Genomic DNA, 22,633 nt, shown 5'->3' on the forward strand with positions numbered 1-22,633 from the left:
AACTGATTCCATAGGCTAACTAAATGCCATTGATTAAAGTCCATTTATTGAGGTGTTTTTTTTTTCCCCTTTGCTTGAATACAGACTTTGCCACCTGGTTGGCTTGGCACTAAGATTCGGCAAAACACTGAGAGAAAGAAGCAAGGCAGTGGTTGTTTGTAGTGATGAATATGTAATTTGAAAAATAAAAACAAGTCCACAAGAAATGTCAGTTTTACATTAAAATTTATTTAACTGTACATTAAGACACAGCAGGCTCTTGGACACCTTTACATGTGAAAAACAGACACAGGCAGAAAGTACCACATATTGCTTGAAATCAAAGGTATCCTCAAACAAATTCTACAGCTCCTATTTAAAAGGGCTTGTAAGTAAATGTTGCAGTTGCTGGCTCGCCTGTCAGTCTCTCTGCCCGATCCATCACACGCACACAGGGGTGGGAGCAGCATTCAGCGCAGCGGCAGAGTAGAGAGGAACTTGCGCTCTCTTAATGGATCAAACCATTATCCAAAAAAAGGGGGGGGGGTCAAATTAGGGAGAACTTTGCCAGATTTTACATTTCGTTTGAAACTGTAAAATAAATAATTATTTCAGCATGCATTATAAACAAAAATAACGCCCAATAATTCTAGGGGTGCTTAAAAAAAATTAAATAAGGGGTGCTCAAGCGCCCCTGGTTCGCCACTTTTCTTTATTGACAGCGGTTCTTTTTCAGACTGATCGATTTCCATCACTATCATTTCTTCAGATCGTGGCATGATGCGTTTGTTCTTGATTTTGTAGCCTACCTCACTTGGTCACAGATTGTATTTAAGTGATTTCTTGATTTAGTCAGGTGTTTCCATCTCTCGCGATCACCTTTTGATTGCAGAATTTACAAATTGCTTCATCAGTATTTACCGGCTCTCCTTTCTCGTTTGCCTGGAACCCAAAATACTCCCAAACTGCAGAAGTTGTGTTCTTTCTTGACACCAAGTCACTCTGTGCTGGATCTGCCATCTTCCCCCTCTCTCTCCTCCGCGCTGTCACATGACGACATCACGTCCATAAACTTTATGGAAAGTCTCCAAAAGTAGGCTAAAACATAACCGTTTATGTAAAACTGAAAATTCAACCATACAAGTGCTACCGGACAGAGAATCAATTTTAGGCATTAAATTACTTTTATTTAATATTTAATCCTTTAAGCTGCAGTCAATCCCAGCCATTTTCAGTACCCAAAACAAAAAAACAAAAAAAAAAGCCAATATTCTCTTTGTAAATAAAAATATGACGAGAAATACAGGGAATATTGGACGCGTATCGCAAGGTGCGTTTCCTCGAAAACGACATATTCGTGGAGTATATACTGACTTCAAGACATGTTTTGGACAAAATATGTTATTGGCTTGTTTCGTCTGGATGTCCAAGGTTGGATTATGGCCGTTTTTTTGAGGAATATTTTCGTCTGTGTGTAATAATGCAGTGGTTCTCAACCCTGTTCCTCAGGACCCCATGTCCTGCATGTTTTAGATGTTTTCCTGCTCCAACACACCTGATTCAAATGATCAGCTCGTCATCAAGCCTCTGCAGAAGCCTGATGACAAGCTCATCATTTGAGTCAGGTGTGTCAGACAAATGTGTTTATATTACCCGCTGTGGTAATCACATCTTAAAGTGCTTTATACCAGCGGATTCATGACAATCTAAGCTTTCCATCGGCGTATAGTATTTATATAATCACGTTTGCAGTTTCAGACATTTAGTAAATTGCTTATGCAGATCTCAAAGTGTACCGCGGGCGGGACACTGAAGCACAAGGGGGGGCAATTATGTTTCACATAAGGTCAGATAGGTTTGCATTTTTTTGTGCCTTAATAAATTGAATTATCATTTACAAACTGCTTTGTTTTATTTCCTTGGGTTGTCTGTGTGAGGTCAAAATTGGTTTGATGATCTGAAAGCCATAGCCAATTGGACATGCCTATTAGTTTCTCATGCCTAAGTTTGAACTATGTTTGTTTCATTTTTGATAAATGTATTCAAGTCTTTCAATCAGCTAAGTCAGCCATTTGTTTCTTTGCAAGTCAGCATTGCAGGCAAATATACCCAACACATTTTAGTTTTATTCCTGAGTAAGGCAAGTCGAGGTTTTTAAGGTTTTAGTCTTAAGGTAAAAATATTTTCAAGTTTAAAGTTTGAGATTTTTGGACCTTGAAAAAGTAATTGCTTGGTTCTGGTACATCCACAGCCTGGCTACCTAAACTGAGCCAGGGGATGGGAATGTTAGGGGGCAGAGTGACAACTTGATAGAGTCCAATCTGGTTTTTATGGCAGGTCAAATTCAGCGTGTGTGGTGCACAATGGGCTGTTGCGTGAGCGAGGCTAAGCCTCATAGAAAACCGGGCGACGTTTAAGGTCCTGATGCCCTGGACCACCACTTCCTGCGTGCTGTTCCTAAAGTCGGAACCCAGGAGGGCCGCATACTTACCGCCCACACAGGTTAACAGATCGCTTGTTGTCACCGTTAGGTTGCCACGATCTGCCCGGATAGGCTTGAAGAGCTGGATGTCTCTCAGGTCCCACCAAGTGAATGGAGCCTGTTTAAAGAAACAAGTCCACAAACCTGTTTTAAATCTGTTTTAAAAATCCTCTGGACTACCAAAGGGCCTGGACCAGGTTCAGCAAGCTGCTGCCTTCCAGGACACCCCCAGGTACCCATGCTAAAACCCAGGGACAGAGGCCCGAGGGACCAACTCCCTCTCCCCTACCCACCCAACCCAAATCTATTTTGAGGTAGCCCTGTGTTCCATACACCGCAAAACCCCAGGGTTCTACCAATCCTATCTAAGTGTTTTGGAGAGAAAGTGGCAATAAGGTTCACTTGCCTGAGCACGGGCAGTCTGCAGACTACAAATTTTTCCCTGTGTTTTGAGGTTCAGGTCTATTTTGTCCCTGTTACTTTTTATTGCGGTGTTCATTTAAATCTAACTTTGTTTTAATGTCCCGACCATGTCAGATCTATTTTAAATGGAATTTTTGTCAAATTTCCTGCAGGTTTGAGGTGTTTTATTATTTATTTTGGCCGTTGTAGATATAAATGAGGTGTTAATCGGTACTGCAAAGCATGCTGGGTAATTTATGCAAATTTAAGGGGCCAGGTGTGTTTTGACACAATCACCTGTTATCATGGTGCTGCCCAGGTATGACAGTCTTTACCAACCCTATGCTATGACGTTTTTTGGACGACTTGCTATATTATGAATTTTTGAACTGACACAGTTGTTAAAGGAATGTCACCTCCAAGTGAACAAAACAACGAGTGGTTGGTGGACGACACTTCAGCTCTACTGAGGAAACAGAGCATACTAAACATGATGGTTTTTGTTGTCTTTATTAGCTTTATCTTTTTGTGTTCTGGTGAGTAGCCTTAACTTTTGTGACGAAATAGTGCTTTTGAAAGACAGTCCTGCTGCAGTGACAGTGAACTTGTTAATATCAGACATCTGGATGTTTTAACCACGCCCGACGGGTACATCGGCGGGGTTATTGCTTTCGGTGCAGTATGTATGTATGTACATATGTACACCGACAGTCATTAAAAAATTTGAGACCTTATTTTTAAACATAATTTTTATTTGGAAGCCCCAAATTGGATTTTCTTCATATCAATCATTTGTTTAGCATATTGGCACAAACAAAAATCTAAAGTTTCAAGAATGATTTCAAAATAAAGCATTTCACAAAAGAAAACGGCACCTGCCAAACACAAAGTCACAACAGTCAATACCGAGTATGGCCTCCATTTGCTTGGATGCAGGCAGCAATCCGTCGGCGCATGCTTTGGACCAGGCTTCTGATTGTGGGTTGGGAACAGCCCATACGCCTGGTTACATCACTGTAGCTCAAAGCGGCCTCCACCATACCCAGTGCCCGGAGACGTTGTTCATGTGATAGACGCGGCATGATGCTGTTCACTGGACTAACAATGGGGGCCTTTTTTGGGCCTTTATATAGGCCTTCAAACCCATTCTCACATTGTGCAGATACTCACTGAGTATTCCTTGGTGTGTATTTGGTTCACTTTTGCAAAGTGACCAACCCATGTGCAATGAATCGTGACAAAATGACAACTCATCATTATCTCAACTACCAGGGCACTAGATCATCAGTAAGTCCACAAGGAATAATTACAACCCCCCTACAAGTAGAATTCTGCCTACATTTCTACCTCAAAGTTTCTATTGACTGTCAGTATATGTATGTGGCTATGTCCGGCCCGATATCTCTGCAACCGCTGAAGTCAGGATAATCAAACTTGGCGCTGAAGATCAGTCTAAGGTCCCCTGCTCAGTTGTGGAGTTACAGGTCAGCAGATCAAGTAGGGAGGGAGATACGTACGATGATCTAAATTGATACATACAGCATCAGTTGTATAGGGAGCACAGGGGTTTTGCCAGCAGAGGGCGTAGTTCTGCCCTCTACTGAGGGCTCATCTCGTATTCTGAGATCGTTCATGAGGTGAAAGGTTTTTTTTTTTTTTGGGGGGGGGTTACATCTTTGAGAACAGAACGACCCAAAGACCACAGAAGTGTTTTTAATGCATCTTTTATGCAGAATTTGACAAAAACAAATGTACAAATTTGCAGTTAATACAACAAGTGTGAACAGATCAAAGTCATTCAACAAACTCCACATCCTCTGTAGCAGCTCTTCAGATTTCTTCCTCCCTGTAAACTCTTAAATCAGTGGAGTGGAAGTGCAAGGACCACGGCTTCTACAGTAGAATCTCCTTTTCAGACCGTTTCTGAGGTCTGGTACATGTGTGTCTAGATTAGTTTAAGGCAAAGACATTAGTGTTGAGAACTGATTGTCACTGAAAGAAAGAAAAGTGCAGCTGCAGTGAAATGTGTCTTCAGGTCTGGATGAACATCGGCTCATGTTCCTTCAGTCAGAGCACTGATCTTCCTCTAAGCTGAAGGTTAAAGTTTAGCGACATCGCAGCCATCCTCAGGTGATCAGCTGCTTTTCTCTCCTGTGTAGAACACAAACCTGACTAACATCACAGTGGTCGGTACGTCTGAATGACGAAAAGGAACCAAAATGCTGCGTCTGATTAAGCAGCATCCTCAGGCAGATCCAGTCTTTGATTCTCTGCTACCTGGACTCAGATATTCTTTGAACAGTTACATTTACCCAAACTTGAAATAAGGCACTTCGTTTTGAAGGATTACGCGGCCGTTTGAAAGCAATTCAGCGTGATAAATATGAAGCAGCAGATAATAAATATTGGTCTGCATCAACAGTTTGTACAGCAGTGATTTCTCAGGTCTGAGAGCTCCAACAAACGGCGTTGGACTGTTTGGTTCAGACGTTCACCGACGCTGCAGCCTCTGTCGGTCCTGAGTTCTGTCTCCTCACCGTCTGTCTGGTGGACGAGCCCGCCAGCCACCCTGAGGCTTCTTACAGCAGACTCTTGTTCAGCTCACAGAGCCGTCTCAAAGATCACTATGTTCCCGTCTGCCGTTTCTGCGTGTCCGTTTGGAACGTTAGCACGGCTTCGGCTGGTGTAAACCTGAAAAGATCATTTAGTTTGACCAGAGGTAGTGACAAAACTCTTCACTTTTCAACGTGTTTAAGTATCTCTGAGGGTGAAACTCACCTGCTTGGCTGCCAGCTGCAGAGCCGCAGCTTCCTGTTTGCCCGTCTGCTGGACCATCTTATAAAAGATGCCGTCTGGATGTTGAAGCAGGCTGTAAGGCTCGTCGTAGGCGTGGATCTCCCCGGCATCCAGAACCTGGAAACAAAGTCAGTTTTCATTTTGGGAGCAGGTGAACGGTGGAGGAACTATTTAAATGTAGCCTCCACCTTTTTAAAAGACCAAATGTAACCGGACCCACTCCAACACAAGAGCAGAGGTGCTATGTTAACTTTACCTGGACAAATGTAGATAAAAGCAGCTGTGAAAAAAACTATTTGCCTCCAAGATTCCTCCACGGTGACAGAAAGGCTGATCACAAACGGTCTACTGCAGTTGTTTCTGGTTTTGGGGTTGAACTACTTTTTCAGAGGAGCGATGAATGAGAATCACAAAGCTAAACTCCCTCAGCTCTGGTGTGGAATTAAACCTACTAATATCTCTGTGGCCACAAGGATTGGTCATGCTGCGAATGTGGACAAAAAAGCACGTCTGGTCGTACGCATTTCATTTCAGTTTTAACTTTTCTTTCTGTTAAAAGTGAGTCAGAGCTGCTCTGGAGGCTCAGATGGGTTCTGGAAAGCGTCTTGAGACAATCTGACCTGTAATTGGTGCTAAATGAATAAAATAGAAGTGATAAAGGTTTTCAATGAATTGCCATTTAAAAAAAACTTCATTTTGCGTTCTATGGGTTCCCTCTGTTTAACCTCCTGTTGTCCTCATTTACAGGCAGCAAAAATATTGTTTCCTTGTCTGAAAAAAATACAAAAATTCAGCCAAAAAATTCCCCAAGTTTGTGAAAATTTGGAAAAACCTTCAGGAAGAAAATTCCAGTAATTGCTTAAAAGTTTCCCAAAAAAGTCTTATTTAAAAAAACACTCAAATTTGGCAAGAAAATTCTTGTAAATATTTTCTAAAAAAAATGAGTAAAAATCTTCCCAAAAAAATCCTAAAAATATCTAAAGTGATTCCATTTATATATCATTAAAACTTCTAATATTTTTCTTTAAGAACATTCACATAAAAATCTACCAAAATTCAGCAAAATTTCCTGGATTTTGGTGGATTTTTTTCTGAATGTTCTCAAACATTTTTAACATTTCTTTTTTTCCACCAAAAATGTTCAAAGATTTCCCAAAAATGTTGAAAATGTGGCCATCAGAAGGTTGACTGTGAAAATATATACATTTTTCCACATTTTCAAACTTCAAAAGGTCAGTTTTGACCCACAGGACGACACGAGGGTTAATCTTAAATAAATATGAGTTTGAAACGTGAGAAATATGCTAAAATAGAAGCGCTGTTTGCTCATCCACCCTGCTGGAGAGAAACCTTCACAGCTGTTGATGGTCACTAAATGTTCTTGTGTAACATCTGGCTGTCCTTCAGTAATCAGATTACTATCACAGAGTAACTCACCAGAATGCGGTCGCTGTCTATGATGGTGTTGAGGCGGTGAGCGATGGTGAGAACGGTGCATTCTCTGAACTTGTCCCGGATCGTTTTCTGGATCAGCTCGTCGGTCCTGCGGGAACAGACGGTTTACGACACAGAAATGCATGTTAGGAAGTCGAGTGTTTGATAAGAAGCTGAAATGTTTGTTGAAATTCTACTTGAAGAGGGTTGTTGGGATGTTTGGGTACGAAGCAAGAAGATCCGAGATGAGGTCAATCTTACAAAACCACATTTAGAATTCGTTACCGAGCCAAAAAAATATCACCAGAGCTCCACTCTGGCATTCTGGGAATCCATGTTAAAGGTTGAACATCTCTAGAACATCAAACCAGCAGCACATGCATCAGATGGAGGTCACAGACACTTCTGTCATCCATCACTTCATCCATCAGGACCAACAAAGAGTGGAAAGGCAGTTCATGGTTTCCTTTCTGCTAAAGACTGAAATGGAAATCCACCTGCAGCACTGCTTTCTTTGGATGCTTTCCACAGCACTGATCCAACAAAATAAGCCTCATGAAGACAACATGAAGACGGCTTGGAACGACGACACTAAATAAAATAAACCCAACGATTCTCCTCCATTAGTTCATACTTAGAGGAATGTCTCAGGCCCAACGCCACACTCGTCTGAAGATTTTACTGTAATTTTTAGTGGCCAGTGTTTGGTTTTTCTGTCTGTGGGCGACACCGAGCTCCTAAAACAGCTTCTGACGGAAAACATTTCATTGAGACTGAAAATACGAAAATTCTCCAATCTGAAAACATGTTAATGACCAAAAAAATCTACCAAATTATTCACAGAACTTAGTTGGCAAAGAAGTAAATTCTGAAGGGATTTCCTAAATTCAGTCTGAATTAACCTGGACTGAATCTGTAGAATCCACTTCTGGTTTGTTTCCTGTTTTTTCTTTAAACCCGTGTCTGATTACAAACTGAGGTTTTTCCCTCAAGCTGTGCATGGAGGGACCAACATGTCTGAGGGCGTGTTGACGACAGCGGGAGGACTCCACACATCCCACTTATTCATCTTAAATCAGAAGATACATTCACTTAATAGACATTTAGCAGATGGAGGGACTTGTTTGAAGACAATCTTGTTTTAACCCTCGTGTCGTCCGGTGGGTCAAATTGACCCATTTGAAAATTTGAAAATGTGGAAAAAACATTTTTACAGTGAAAACTTCCACATTTTCAAAATTTTGGGAGAATTTTTTTGGACATTTTTTGATGGGAAAAAAAGAAATGTTAAAAATAAAGTTTTTTTGAGAACATTCGGCAAAAAATTAACCAAATTTTTTTTTAAATTGGTTATTTTTTTTCTGAATGTTCTTCAAGAAAATATTAGAAGTTTTACTGATAAAAACGTAATAACTTTAGATATTTTTAAGATTTTTGGAAGATTTTTTTACTTATTTTTTAATTTTTTTTTACAATTTTCATTTTTTAATTTTTTATTTCTTGCCAAATTAATTTCTTTAAAATAAACATTTTAAGGAAAACTTTTAAGGAAATTTCTTCCTGAAGATTTTTCAAATTTTTATAAATTTGGGGAAATTTTTTTTCTGAAAAGGCAACAATATTTTTTGGGGCTGTAAATGAGGACAACAGGAAGGTTAAGACACCTAAGCTTGACAATCCTGGTAAAATAGAGCTTAAAAAAATCCCCAGCTAATTTTAAGATCTCAATATTCTAAATATCACATCTTATTTCAAGAAATCTGACCAAGACATTTTTTAACTTGTTCTATTGGCAGATTTTTTTCACTTATTTCAAGGTAAAAGTTCTTTGAAACAAGTCTTTTTTCTTGTTTTTAGAGGAGCATTTTTTCCCGTGTAATGTTGCACGTTTAGCAAAAACACTTCAGCATCTGTCAGATCAGAATCTACAAACACTTGAATTTGTGGCTCATCGTGTTCGGTTCGTATTTGGACCGTTACCGGTAAAATAACGTACCTGGGGTCCACGTTGGCCGTGGCCTCGTCGATGATGAGGACGCGGTTCTTCCTCAGGATGGCTCTGGCCAAACACACCAGCTGCCTCTGGCCCACGCTGAAGTTGGAGCCCGACTCGGCCAGAACCGTCTCCAGCTTCCCGGGCAGCTCCTCCACAACAGACTTCAGCTGCACCTGCAGGAAACATTCAGGGACTCAGTGACGAGGAAACTCTGAGCGCTACGCAGCAGAAAACAAACGTCTACACTGCTCTGTGTCTGCAGAAGTAAATCTGAATCCTACAACACAGAAACACAACGGGCCTCATCTGTTTACAGTTTGGGACATTAAGTCAAGAGAATTAGCAAACAATAGTTCAGTTTTTGGGTCTTAAACAGTGGGTGTGGCTCACTGACCTCCTGCAGAGCGTTCCACAGTTCTTCATCCGTGTGCTGGTTGAAGGGGTCCAGGTTCTTCCTCATGGAGCCTGTAAACAGAACCGGATCCTGGAACACAACAGAGGGGACAGGTCAGAGAGGGATCCTCCTCTGGTAACCATGGTAACCACCATGTCTGTGTAGGTTCTCATGGTCATGGTTGTCCAAAGTAGTTTAAATCAATCCACTGGACTTTAAGAAAGTACCTTGAAGACGTTTCACCTCTTCAGTTCTGGTGGTTGGTGTTGCCTCAGCTTTTAAACCTCTGTGAGGTGTGTCCAGTTAAATGCAGCGAGGAATGCTCAGATCTCTACATAGGGGAAACCAAACAACCACTTAACAAGCGCATGGCTCAACACAGGAGAGCCACTTCCTCAGGACAGGATTCGGCAGTCTTCCTTCACCTTAAGGAAGAAGGACACTCGTTTCAGGACACCAATGTTCAGACTTTGGACAGGGAGGACAGATGGTTTGAGAGAGGAGTGAAAGAAGCCTTCCATGTCAAAGTAGAGAAGCCATCTCTGAACGGGGGGGGTGGTCTGTGACATCATCTTTCGCCAATTTACAATCAGGTCCTTTCAAAACTCCCCAAAAGAACGACTCAGCAGACTCATGCTAATGACCACCATTAGCACACGAGGGCTCAGTGACATCTGTGCATTTCAACGACCCCCACCGATACTCACAACCACCATCGTTGAGTAGTCAGATGAGTTTTAGTATCGGTCGTTGAAATAACAGCCCTGGACACACCTCACAGAGGTTTAAAAGCTGAGGCAACACCAACCACCACCAGAACTAAAGAAGCCTCTTGGATGAGAGGTGAAACGTCTTCAAGGAACTTTCTTAAAGTCTAGTGGATTGATTTAAACTACTTTGGACGGTAACCATGGAAACTCTGCAGAAAGATGACTGGATCGTCAAGAACTTCAAGGAGAAAGGTTCAATGGTTGTGAAGAAGGATTCAAGGTTCCAACAGAAACAGGTGAGGCAGTGACAGGAGGTCTGCTGTGTCTTACCTGAGGGATAATAGACATCTTCTGACGCAGGTCGTGGAGGCCGATCTCTGAGGTCACGATGCCGTCGATGGAGATCTTCCCCTGAGGTTCTGCCAGGCGGAACAGAGCCGAGACCAGAGAGCTTTTCCCAGCACCCGTTCTTCCCACAATACCGACCTGACGGACAGCAGAGAATGACAAGCTGAGGTCTGACGCTCAGTCTGATGAACGGCAGTCGGCGCTCTGAGAATCAAACACATCTGACCTTCTCTTTGGGCCGGAACACGGCGCTCATGTTGTGCAGCACCGTCGGTCCGTCAGGACTGTAGGAGAAGCTGACCTGGTCAAACGTCACCAGGCCTTTACTGGGCCAGTTAGGGGGAGGACGCCTGTGGGTTTCCCAGGGTGCTTCACTCTCCAGTTCAGAGTACTCTACCACCCGCTCCACTGAGGTCATCTGAGGACAGAAATGAACCTCAATGACGACATTTCAAAGCACATTATAGTATAGTATATATATTTTATTGCTATCTGTTGTTATCGTTTTATCCCAAGAAGGAGATGCACTCAAAATTTCATTCTACATTTGTCCAATGACAATAAAGGCATTTGATTGGATTTAAACAATAAAATCTTTCAGGCATTCATGGAAATGAGTCAGATCCAGACATGTTTATAGACCCAGTAATATCACTTCTAATCTGATCAAAGCCAGCATCTCACCATGTTCTCCACCTCTGCGCTCTGCCGGACGCCCCACTGAAACATGCCGGTCAGAGTGACGGCGTAGCTCAGAGCCAAACCAACGGAGCCGGCGTCCAGCTCTGACAAGACCAGAAAAACAATTTAACCACAGTTCACTCTGCTGCTGCCTCTCATGGAGTACATGTTTTCATTCAATGTGGACTATTTCACAGACACTGGCGCCCCCTGGTGGTGGAACATCACCGTGGAGGACAGCCATCAAAGTCCAGTGTTCAAAGCTTAAAGTCTTCCTTACGGTCTCGGAGCAGCACACAGCCAAAAGTGGTCACGGTGACGAAAACGGCGCAGATGAAATCGAGGCGGACGGCGAACCAGCGAGAAGTCGTCAGGAAGAGAAACCACGCTTCTGCTCAGGACAGAAAACAGTCAGTGACGCCGCAGAAACACGGAGCATTGAAGTGCAGAAAGACAGTGAAGAAAACCTGAGTGCAGATCCTGGTGGGCGTCAAACGCTTTCTGGAATCTCTCCTCAGCCCCGAAGGCTCGGATCGTCCACAGGCCCTGAAGAGACGAGGACAGGTGGGAGAAGACGGGACTCCGAGCTGCAGGACGACCGATGAGGAGACAGATGATCAGAAGATACGACTGACAGGGTTTCATACAGCCTTAGAAACACGCTAAGTCCTTTAACCCCCAACAGTTCTCTGGGTTTCATGCTCCTGTCCTACTGTGGGTTCATTTTCAGTGCAGAATAAAGTCCTGCACCGCTTTGGAAGCAGACAAAAAACATGGCTGGATGTAGAGAGAACTGACAAATGTCTTCGGTGCAGCATCTTGATGAATCACTGTACAGAACTGTTAAAAGTCCAGAACCAACATGTTCATTTCTCCTTTTGAAAGGCCCACAGGAGTTCCCTGAAACATGCAGACTTTACACCATGTACACCCCTTGTCAAAAGTTTTAGGACACTTTCTCATTCAAATCAACTAGAACCTGTCCTAAAACTTTTGACAGGGGGTGTAGATCTATTTCTGTAATTTATTGTCAGATTTGTTCAAACGCTCTTGCTGTGGGATTACTGGATCGGTGAAGTCAGTCTGGCTTCTCAGTTACAATGAGAGCAAAACATTGACGTGTACAATGAAGAGATTTTCATTAAAAACGCTCATTTCGGTTTACAATTGGTTTTCCTTTTCAACAAACTGAAAATCACGTGATTAGCTGAAAATCCAAAAATTTAATTTTGTTTTTTAAGTAAAAGCTTTTAACCCCACCGGCAGGTTTGTGGGAGTTCAAATGGACAAGAAAGAACTGTGGATGTGTAAGCAGCTAACAGAGCAAGTCATTAACTGGGAAACTCACTGGTGGACTCGAGGCGTTTGATGTTTCTGGAGGTCTGCAGGAAGTAACGACGCAAGAAGACGAAGACGATGAGAAGAGGAACCACGGCGATGAGGATCCACGGGATCACCGACGCTGCAACAGCAATGACCCCAAGAACCTGAAGGAACACCTGAACAGAGACAAACATAAAGAAGAGGAAAATGAGAGGCAGCAACAGGTCACACCACTGCTGGAGCCAATGAACACCAAGTTCTAAGCAGGAACCAGTCTTTGTCCCGGCAGATGTTCTGCTCTAAAACAGTTTCCACCACTCAAGAAGCCGGTCATGTTGGAGAATGTTGGATTAAAACAGTTTTGGAGCAATAAATGCACAGACTAGAGAAACCCAAGCGACTGTCTCAGGCTCTCCTCATCAGATGTGGGAAAGTTTGTCGGCTCATCAGTTATTTAAGTCCTGAGGCTGAAACAGAGGTAGCCGTATGTATGGGAGTATTTTATCATTTCATTCATTTATTTTTACTCATTCATCACATGCTGTGCATTCTCTCTGGTTTTAGGAGCATGTGTTCTGGTTTGCTTTTGCCTCGTCTAAAAAAATTCTCCCACAGGAGATAATAAAGTTTATCTGACCTTAAATGAATTGTCAGATAAAGTTGGAGTATTTATCATGACAAAGGAAATGATTGTTCTCACATCTACACTAACACAGATAAAAACATCTACTTCAACGTGTGAGCCTCATTCCTCTCCGTTTGTTTCACTTTGTGCCTTCAGACGGACACGAAGAAGTCAAAGTCAGTTAAACTCCCACCAGGAATTCATGACGATTAAGTGTCAGGAAAAGGACCGACACCGTTCACCCTTTCTGAGGTTACAGAGAAGACTTAATGAGGCCGGTTCTAACCTGAATGAAGTCCACAAAAGTCCACGGCATGTTGGAGTCCAGCTGGCCGATGTCCTTAGAAAACCTGTTTAAGATCCTTCCTGCAGTAAAACAGAAAAAAATACTGTCAGACCTGAAACGGGTAAGTTTATCCAACATGGAACCTCATCTGGTCTTTGGAGAACTTTTTAATTCTTGGTTGTATTGTTCCCTCATATTTTTTTTTGACAATTTATAATCAGTAAAATCAGCATTAAGAGATCAAACAAAAGGAGAAATACATCCAAACCTCCCAGCTTCAAATGAACACTGACTGATAGCTGAACACTAATGAAGGCTTCTGCTGCCTCTGCCTCACCGATGGGGTTGATGTCAAAGAAGCGTACGGGCGTTCTGAGGATGGTCTTGAACATGCCGTTGTGCAGCGACTGAGCACACCTCACCAGCACGTTGAACAGAACCAGATTCCTCATGAAGCCAAAGATGATGGTGGCTCCGGTCAGACCTGGACAGCAGAACATTCTGTCAGCAACAGGTCAAGAAGCAAACCCTGCAAAAACACAGCAGGCGTTCACCGATTCACCTGCGTAGATCCCCAGGTAGAAATCTCTGTCCAGGGTGGCGTTTGTGACGGTGGAGTTCAGAGCATCGAGCCTTTCCTGCTCATCAGCCCTAAAATGATACGAGGCTGTAAACCAGTGGGGAAAACACGGTGCAGTTTGTGAAGTATGCTGTTATTGTGGGTTTCATGCTCACCAGTAGGCCAGCCACCAGTCCTGCATGATGTACGCTACCTACAAAATAAATGCACGCTTTCTGTATTTGATCACATGCATTGATTTGTTCTACACGTTCTCACTAAGAGAGTCCAGCGCCCTCCAGTGGCCTCTCTGTGTACCTGAGCCAGCAGGTTGATCAGAATGACGACCAGCAGAGTCAGGATGCTGGCTCCAGCTCTCAGGTATCTGACGTACAGCTTCACTCCAATGGTTCCCTGAGCTCGACTCTCCTCTGCCAACGTCTGCACCGTCTCCGCCTGCGAGGAAAACGAGAACAAGAGCTGTGATCACGCTGCAGAGCGTCCGTCGTACGTCTCACTGTGGTGGGCTAAACTGAACCCAGCAGCAGATGATCGGTGAAGCCCGATGCAACTGAACAAAGATGTGCAAAGATACGCTGAGACATGCCACAGAGCATTTTATGGAGAGTCAGACATCAAAGAAGAACCAAACAAAGCCACTGCAGTCAGGGCTCTGAGGAGAACAAAGCAGAACAAACAGAGCTGAACCACCGCCTGTTCCTGCTGCTGCAGAGCTTTGACCGCGTTATCTCAGCTTCAGGTCAAACGATAAAAGTTTAACTTGATATCAAAAAGACTCCAGCCTGTAATTAACTTATCAGTGTGAGAAAATGTAATAATTAGCACTCTCAGGTTCTCGATCATCTGGCAAACGTGACATCACAGCCTCCATACAATAAAACAGCAGTCTAATGAGCTGCTGTGACTGTCTGCTGCCTTTTAGTTTTAACTCACATTTAAAGAGAGAATCAAAGCTGGCATCATTACTGACCATGAGACCACAGTCTGAAGCTGGTATTTCTAATTAGACACATTTTAATTGGAGTGCACTTAAAAAAAACACATTTACTGCAGTTTGCTGTGTCGATATTTCAGACTACAAAGGTGTAGATCTGACTTGTTGACACAGCAGGGATGGATTTTGTGCAAAAAAAAAAAGACAATGTTAAACCTGAGGTGAAGTGGAGCCTGAAAACTACTCTGGGACCAGAAGCAGGTCAGTCTGAAGGAATAAGAACATTTACTTCCTGAAGGTAAACCGGGTTAACCCTCTACAGTGACGTCATTTTCTTGCAATATCTTTGTAATTAAAACTTTTCATCATTTCATTTTCCAGCTATTCCTCAGAAAACATGCTTCTGATATCATTCCATTTCACTTTTTAAGAAGCCTTAAAAGAAACCATAATATTTGTGTTACTACCTCAAGCTTCTAGCCTAGCCGCGCTACACAACCCACAGCAACGAATTTAATTCTCTGCCAGGGTGGGTCTAGTTACCCTCCATAAGCCTCGAGGTTGGATGCTCCTAAAACTGGCCGGACCAATCACCATGAAGTGTAGAGTCAGAAGGCGGGCGTAACTAAGTGACGACAGAGGTGCGACGATTCTGACAGAAACAACCGGAAACAACTAGCCTAGCCGCGCTACACAACCCACGGCAACGAATTTAATTCTCTGCCAGGGTCGACAACAAAAACGACAACAGTCGTTGAGCTCCATTAGCACCGACTCTGAATAATCTTTCTGTTAACATGTCTGTAATATACTTGAGCTTCACCCATTGACTGTATAAATAAGGCTTCACTGAACTACCGTATCCTCTGATTTCCGGCGCTCTAGGAGCCTATTCGTTGCGCTGATTGGTTGTATACCTACCCAATTGCTGCAGAGTGATTTGATAGACAACCTTTTAGCCCGCCTCCCTCCCTGTCGAGCGTGCCTAGACCCTTGTGCCGTCAGAAACATGGGTGTAGCGTGGCTAGTGTCGTTCAGTATAGCCTTCTTTAACCCTTGCCTCAGGTTAAATCAGGACCAGCTCTCCGTTTAAAGGGTTAGATTCTATCTGCCTATTAGTATTCCACCTAACAGGTTTCAGCAGAATAATTAAGCTGGTGTCGAGGAATACTCGCCTAGGTCCTAACTGTCTTCTTCCAAACATCTTACCCCTCTTACTCCAATAAATACTCTCTTACTAAGCAGCCCTCCTAAGTAGTAGAATTGATTTATTGAACACGTTTGTTAACGACAGCTTTCCTCTTAAAACTGTGGCACTTGTTGATATTCCTAGGTTCGTTTTAGAGGTTTGGATAACTAACCCCAGGGGTAATGTTTAAATAACTAGTTGGATTAAAGTAACCTTTAAGAACCATTAGATTTAATGCACACAATCAACTTAACTTTTTACCACTATGCAGAATAGGTGAATCATAATCTTTTCATTAGACTTCTCTTTAAATGCAATATAGCGTTTTATTAAGCAATTATTAGCAGGGGCACAGCATTATTCATGATTAAACAATTTAATTATTTCTGATTATTTCTAACTTAACTAAATTAAACTAAGCTGAGCGTACCTAAGAATCTTCTCTAATTAGTAAATTTAGGAGAGAGAGCGGACAGCCAGGCCTTAGCTGCCACGCCCGGTCTTCACCTGCATCTGGGAGAGCCACTCGATCGACCAGTAGACTCGGTACGAAGTCTTCTTTGTGGGCGGAGGGTGTTCTTCCTAGGCAGGGGGAGTGGAGAGGTCCCGAAAGCCAATCGTTGGTCTGGCAGTTATCTTTAGTAGCAGCTGGAACACAAGTGTGGGCGTCTCAGCTGTCTTCTCAGTCGGATGGTGGTGGTGGAAAGCCCCCGTCTCATCAGGCTGTGGTGGGTCACTGGGTCCTCCAGCCCCTGGAGTGGAGCAGCCCTCTGCTGCTGCCTCCTGTGCCTCTCTGGATGTCGTAGGTGCTGTCTTCTCTTCATCTCTGCAGGGTAACTGTAGACCTCTCAGGACTCTCCTTTCAGCAGAGTGTGGTCTTCGCTTGTTGAACAAAGTCAGAAAAAGACTTTGCCTCCAACGATGTTCTCAGCGAACTCTGGAGCCTAAGTCCTGCGTTGTCTTCACGTCTCTTGGGCAAAAGGGTCCGGTGAAGATTCTTCAGAACTCTGGCGATGCTCCCCGGCAGCTCCGGCGAGCAGCATCTCCCCCCTCCAGGGGAGAACTCCGAATTCAGTGTCTGTGTCTCTGGGTTTTATACCCTAGCTCGGCTTCAGCTCAGCACATACACATTTTCACACACAATTCTAACTAATAGGTACGCCCAGGTAATTAATTCATAGGTTTAAGACACAACCTTCTTCCTATCACGCATACATCATTCTTTCCATCTTTTCTGTTAACACATCCACTTGTTACACACACTTCAGTTGTCATGACAATGTAGGCCTGAGCCCATCCTGTCATCCTGTGGAAACTCCAAGTTCCTCATTTCTGAGGAGACTTCTGCTTTTCCCATCCTGTCTGCATACAGCTCAGAACAGCACAGATTACTTCCATTCAAAACTCACTTAGTTACACTGAATCACTTCTTTAAATCATTTTTCTTAGCATGATCAAATAACTTATTTTAAATCATTCTCTTCTATAGCAATCATCATTTCCAGAATATATATCAGCCTATTAAAATCATTCTTGCATCAAGCATAAGCATAATCATGTGGTTAACTTATATAGTTTCTCATTTTAACTTTTCATTGGTTTGCTTAAAGCTTTTATTTAGGTGGTGGTTGCTCCTGGGATCTCAAATAACTAGGCCCCACTTGACACTAGGCTATCAAGCATCTATATCACTGCTAATATCTTACAAGAAGTGATGAAGTTCACAAACACGGAGGGATGGAGCAGAAACAGCTGCAGGAAGCGGGGAAACATGTCAATCTTCTGTTTCTGTTCTGTGCTATTCTTCTTTTTCAATCATCAAAATGTTCATAATCTGTTCTAAAGTGGAAAATAAACAGATTTCAGACATGAAATCATTTCTGTGTGGTCAAAAATAAAATACAAACAATAATTCTGAACCAAAATGACAGAAATGCATAAAACACACTGATTCGTATACGGATAATTTCTGACCGAATGATGGAGGAGTGCAGGGTCTGATCACTGAGGGTTTTCTGAAACGCTCAGGTTTTATGTGAGTCTGTGGAAACACTAAGCTTCTATCTTCATCAGCTGGTTCTGAACAGACATTAGGCCCATTTGTGGTGAGCAGGGAGACACTAATTTAATTCTGAACGCGTCTCTGAGTCCAATATCTGCAGCTGATGGGCTCATTCTGGATGTTTTTTAAAGGTACCAACCGGTAAGCTGTCTCCATCCACGGAGGAGGTCTGGGAGAGCACAGAATTCTGGGACAGGGTTCTGCTCCTGGCTGGGACGTCCTGGGCCGGCTGCTGCTGCTCGTCCTCCTCGTCCTTCTTCAGCAGGGAGGTGAAGTCCACCCCAGACTGCTGCAGCTCCGTGTACGTTCCCTTTTCCACCATGTGACCCTGACACAAACACAAACACAAACACAGCGTCAGGAAAACACAGCTGAGGGTTTACAGAGCACAGCCAACACCTGAACGCCGTCTCATCATGTGACGGGTTTATGGTGGCCACATGGAATTCTGCAGGGATGTTAATTTAGTGTTTGGTGCATTTATACTAATCTAGAAACAGAACCAGCAGCATGATTGAACTCTCTGCCAAAAAAAAACAAAAAAACAAGACCAACATTAAATGCATTCACTGTTCAAGCAGAGAGAAACAGAATCAGTCTGTGCACCGACATTCTGAAAACAAGCATCTTCCGTTAACGGATTTAACCCTCGTGTCGTCCTGCGGGTCAGAATTGACCTGTTTAAAGTTTGAAAATGTAGAAAAAAAGTATTTTAACAGTGAAACTTCTGATGTCCACATTTGAAACATTCTTTGAACATTTTTGGTGGAAAAAAAAAGAAATGTTAAAAATGTTTCTTATGAACATTCACATAAAAATGAACCAAAATCCAGATAAATTCTCTGGATTTTGGTTGATTTTTATGTGAATGTTCTTAAAGAAAATATCTGAAGCCTTATTGATATTTATGGAATCAATTTTGATATTTTTAAGATTTTTTTTTTGGAAGATTTTTACTCATTTTTTGAAAATATTTACAAGAATTTTCTTGCCAAATTACGGTGATTTTTTTAAAAGGAAAAATCTTTGGGATTTTTTTCCTGAACATTTTGCAAATTTTCAGAAATTTGGGGATTTTTTTGGTTGAATTTTTGGATTTTTTCCAGACAAGGAAACAATATTTTTGGCGGCCGTAGATGAGGACAACAGGAGGGTTAAAACAAAGCTGAAGACCCACTGGTTTACTGTTAAAGGAGTCTTCCACTGTTTTACTGATGTCCTTTTTATTGTTTTTATCTCTATGTACAGCACGCTGACTGAGAGCACTTTATAAATACATTTACTATTATCATTGTTATTATATTACCCTTAAAAAAACTCTATATGTTGTTAAAATTACAAACGTTTAAGAGCTAGGAAGTGTTTCTAAGAGTGTGGGGAGGGATTGTAAAGCTTTAAAATACATCTAAATAATACAGTAAGGTTGCTCCTTTGATTTTGGCTTAATTGGAAAATTAGAAAATATATTCCTTTTTAAAAAAAAATTGTACAGTTCAATAAGTGTCTTTTATAGATGGTTTAAACGCTGTGGTAAACCAGGGACCACTGTAAAGCTACATCTTTACTAACAAACTAACGAATCTGCTCTTTCATTATCTTTTCGTAAAAAACTAGAAAACTATCAATCGACTCTTCTCGTGTCGAACGCTCTGATTGGCTGTTTAAATTTCTGCTTCACATCCTGGTAAAGCTCCATCTTCCTCTCCGTCTGACAAACGTCTGACAAAACTGAGCAAAAAGAGGACTGGTGCGATCAGAAGTCAGCACAAACGCTAAGCTAACCAAAACTTCTTCCTTGTTAAAGTGAAGCTGAAGGTTGGACACAAAGATTTCTGACCTCCTTGAGGACAACAATCTGGTCTGCTGCCTTCAGGTACTGCAGCTGGTGGGTGACCAAGATACGAGGTTTGTCCTTCAGGAGGCCACAGATGCACCTGAAACAGAACAAGCCGAGATGTTATCGGCTTTAGTCTGCACATCTAAACACAAACGGAGCGGAAACTTATCGTAGAATGAGAGAATAAACTGAGATAAAGACCAGCAAACATTCCACGCCTCCGTCTTCCCTGTCGGAGCTGTTATGTAACGCTCAGAGCTGCTGGGTTATTCCAGAGGAAGACCGGGGCCGAGTTCAACGGTCTTCCTGACACTGGCAGCACCGCACCTCTTCCTGCCTTAGTTCAACTCATGGAAACATTCTCTGATCTTTGTTCTCACGTGAGATGAGCGAATGACAATGCAACAACAACACTATTAAATAAGGCACCGCTGAGATCCATCGCTCAGGCTGGATAAATGTAGGAGACCAGCATAAAGCGGAACACAGAGTTCAAAGCTTACATCATGTCCAGTAACACCAGGACACCTCTCCACCCTGGTTTTACTGGAACCGTCTCAAAAAGGTTTTGAGTTCTTTTGTTCAGACAAATAAAGATTAGATAGATGTTGATTACCTTGCATGACAGTTCCGGCGAACACTCTGGCCTTCCTCAGAAGCCTCAGCCGGAAGATTTTTGACAGCCGGCATTTGCAGCACGCACAGCAGAGTCACCAGATCCGTGGACAGAACCGTGAACGGGGACGAGGCAGGCTTCATGCTCTCCCACAGCTGGGACATGATCCTCCAGAAGAAACAGGAAGGCGGAGGATGCGGCATTCCTGTCGTGTCTGTCGGGTTCACCACAGCATGCCGTTATGGAGTGAGCGTGGTTGGACCGGGGGGTCTGGCAACTCTACTGCTGCAAAATCCTGCTGTCAAAAATCTGCTGGCTGACGCTTCTGAGGAAGGCCAGAGTGTTCGCCGAAACTGTCAAGCAAGCACAGTAATCAACATCTATCTAATCTTGATTTGTCTGAACAAAAGAACTGAAAACTAGTGACTCCAACTGTGATCATTACATCATATTTAAGGAATGATCTTTTTATAAAACATCAGGAACAACCTGAAGTTTCTTAAGAAACAAAGTTCAGTTTCATCAACATTCATCCTCACTTTATCATTTCCTCATTACAACTTCCAGATCACAGAGTGTCTACAAAGGAACACAACATTTAGTCACCTGGAGCTGAACCACAGAGGATTTACTGGAGGGTCAAACAACAAAAGTCAGGCAAAAAAAGACAAAAAACAACAAAAACAACACAAAATATTACAAAAATTATGCAAAAAATGACAAAAGCGAGAAACAAAATGACAAAAAAAAGAGAAACGACATGAAACAAAACGAGAGACAAAAAGTTAGAAAGCAACAAAAAAATGGACAAACGAGAAAAGTAAGACAAAAAATGACAAAAGTGAAAACCAAACCAAAAAAAAAACAGACGAACAACACAAACGAGACAAAAAGATGAAAAACAACAAAAACAAGACAAAATACGACAAAAACGAGACATGAAACGACAAAACAACAATGAACAATCTGGTATTTTACTTTATGATCAAAACTCGTCGTGGTCTAGAAACGATTTTAAATTTGAAGTTTCACAAATTGACAGTTTTCTCCTGATATCTCCTCTGTAATTTTTACTCTGCGGGCCGGCGTGGACCCTCTGGTTGAGATGTTTGAGGGGAACAGAAACACTGGGGTTTGACCGACTGTACGGATCACAACGAGGCAGACGGAGAGTTTGTGGAGCTCTGAAATCACTCACTGTTCAAAGAGGTGTCTTCCAACCTCGGCGTCGACGGCACTCAGAGGGTCGTCCAGCAGGTAGACGTCTGCATCCTGATACACGGCCCTGAAACAACATCATCACCTTTTAGACATCTACTGGCAGCAATAACACGCAAACTAGGGATGGTAAGTGATTCATGTCCATCAATAATTTGACTAAAAGATGTCAGAATATAATTGTACTGCAGCATCTGATCACCACAACCGTTTAAGACAAGGTTCAAAGTCTGAGTCACCACTTTGTGACAAATTATTTCCTAATGAAAAAATGGTCTTTCTTAATGTTTTGGGTTGTATTCAGGGGTGAAACTACCTGCTCTTTCAGATTTTAGGACCAAAAAGTGGCTAAGTATAGAGCAAGTCGTTGTTTTTTTGTGTGTTAAACACTAAAAATACTCCTGAAATCGGTGCTTTTCGGTGACAATTTTTCTTTCAGTGTGTGATTTCTTCAAGCAAGAAGGTGAATACATGTTCTGGGATATAAACCAAGCTTTTTTCCCCAATTTATACGTTGTATTCTTCTGTTACAACTTGAATTTCAAGCTCTTCAGGCAGCAGAGACTTCATCCTTCATGATTACTTGACCAAAAGTTGAGTGACAATTCGTTGGCAATATTTTATGTTTTAGGTAAGATTTATTTTTCATTTTACTATGGTGGTGGTGCTATAAAAGATGTATTCATAAATTGCATACCATAATAATCAGTTGGTCCCATGCAATCCTAGGGTACCTTAGAA

General features: G+C 42.3%; 1 protein-coding gene and 1 pseudogene across 1 annotated transcript in view; one reads left to right on the forward strand and one right to left on the reverse strand.

The window, feature by feature from the left end:
• The window catches only part of LOC110961692 (ATP-binding cassette sub-family C member 4-like), an 82,587-nt gene extending 61,158 nt beyond the window's left edge, over positions 1–21,429 (forward strand). The window contains exon 38 of the transcript XR_007939455.1: positions 18,353–21,429. The gene's annotated coding sequence lies outside the window, so the exon portion shown is untranslated. The remainder of the gene's footprint in view (positions 1–18,352) is intronic.
• The window catches only part of LOC110971902 (ATP-binding cassette sub-family C member 4-like), a 31,822-nt pseudogene continuing 13,760 nt past the window's right edge, over positions 4,572–22,633 (reverse strand).

This window comes from Acanthochromis polyacanthus, chromosome 22 (assembly GCF_021347895.1).
Source record: "Acanthochromis polyacanthus isolate Apoly-LR-REF ecotype Palm Island chromosome 22, KAUST_Apoly_ChrSc, whole genome shotgun sequence".
NCBI classification, from domain to species: Eukaryota; Metazoa; Chordata; class Actinopteri; family Pomacentridae; genus Acanthochromis; species Acanthochromis polyacanthus.